Genomic DNA, 1984 nt, shown 5'->3' with positions numbered 1-1984 from the left:
GCCACATTGCGCCGGGTGTATGATAGGGCCCCTAGTATTAAGATTCATTTTCGTGGTACAGGTGTGAACAGGGTCTGAAACGTTTTGAGCTTGTCCACTTTTAAAAACACATTCGATCTGATTGTTCTACCAGTGTGACTGCACATGTGATTGAATGTGGTCGAACAACCTCTAAATACCGCCTACTGACCAGACAGATCATCATTGTGTAACATGTTGTGAATATTGCATTAAACATTTGTTAATGAAGCACTGCCTCCATTCAGTGAGTCAAAATCATCACTTACTGATAAACTAGCGCCAAATATCAAAAATAAAAATGTAGTTTTATGCAGTAGGAGAAGCCACCATGGGCCTTTTTCTAACATAAAAATTGAGTTGCGCCTCAGAAGACGAAACGCAATTAACGTGTTGTGGCTTTTGGAGGCGGAACTTAGGTGCTCACGTCAGTTCTGGAGGTGAAAATAATAAAATAATAATAATAATAATAATAATGATAATAATAATTATTATTATTACTATTATTATTATACTTATTATTATTATTATACTGAATTATTATTATTATTATTATTATTATTATTATTATTATTATTATTATTATGAATTATTATTATTATTATTTTACTTATTATTATTATTATTATTATTATTATTATTATTATTATACTGAATTATTATTATTATTATTCCTATTATTATTATTATTATACTTATTATTATTATGCTGAATTATTATTATTATTATTATTATTATACAGAATTATTATTATTATTATTATTATTATTATTATTATTATACTGAATTATTATCATTATTAGTATTATTATTATCATTATTATTATACTGAATTATTATTATTATTATTATTATTTCTATTATTATACTTATTATTATTATTATACTGAATTATTATTATTATTATTATTATTATTATACTTATAATTATTATTATACAGAATTATTATTATTATTATTATTCCTATTATTATTATTATACTTATTATTATACTTATTATTATTATTATTATTATTATTATACTGAATTATTATTATTATTATTATTATTATACTTATTATTATTATTATTATTGTTATTATACTGAATTATTATTATTATTATTATTATTATTATTATTATTACTATTATTATTATACTTATAATTATTATTATACAGAATTATTATTATTATTATTATTCCTATTATTATTATTATACATATTATTATTATTATTATTATTATACGGAATTATTATTATTATTATTTATTAATATTATTATTATTATTATTATTATACTTATTATTATTATTATTATACTGGATTATTATTATTATTATACTGAATTATTATTATTATTATTATTGTTATTATTATTATTATTATTATTATTATTATTATTATTATTATTATACTGAATTATTATTATTATTATTATTATTATACTGAATTATTATTATTATTATTATTATTATTATACTGAATTATTATTATTATTATTATTATTAGTATTATTATTATTATTATTATTATTATACTGAATTATTATTATTATTATTATTAGTATTATTATTATTATTATTATTATTATTATTATTATTATTATTATTATTATTATTTCTGTACTGAAGCAAGCTGTAACCAGGGGATGTGACACTGACAACAGGGGTGAGGATCCAAATAGACAGGATGGTCAGGCAAGCAATGATCAACACAGGAGCAAACAGATGTATGAGGGCAATCCAGAGTTGTAGTCGAAATAGCAGACAGATGGTCAAATGGCAGGCAGCATACAGAAATGATCAAACAAAACAAAGCAACGGTTCAAAACACGGAAGGCAAGGCAAGGTAATTGTGTTGTAATGTCCCTAAACAGATAACAAGACTCAGCAATAACTGTGTGTTTGAGAGGTGTTCTTCTAGTCCAAGTAATCAGTCTGTGAGCAGCTTCAGCTGTGAGAGTGTAATCAGTCAGGATCTGGA

This window comes from Danio rerio, chromosome 13 (genome assembly GCF_052040795.2).
Source record: "Danio rerio strain M-AB ecotype USA chromosome 13, GRCz13ab, whole genome shotgun sequence".
Classification (NCBI taxonomy): domain Eukaryota; kingdom Metazoa; phylum Chordata; class Actinopteri; order Cypriniformes; family Danionidae; genus Danio; species Danio rerio.
The sequence above is the reverse complement of the archived record's forward strand: the minus strand, read 5'-3'. Positions refer to the sequence as shown.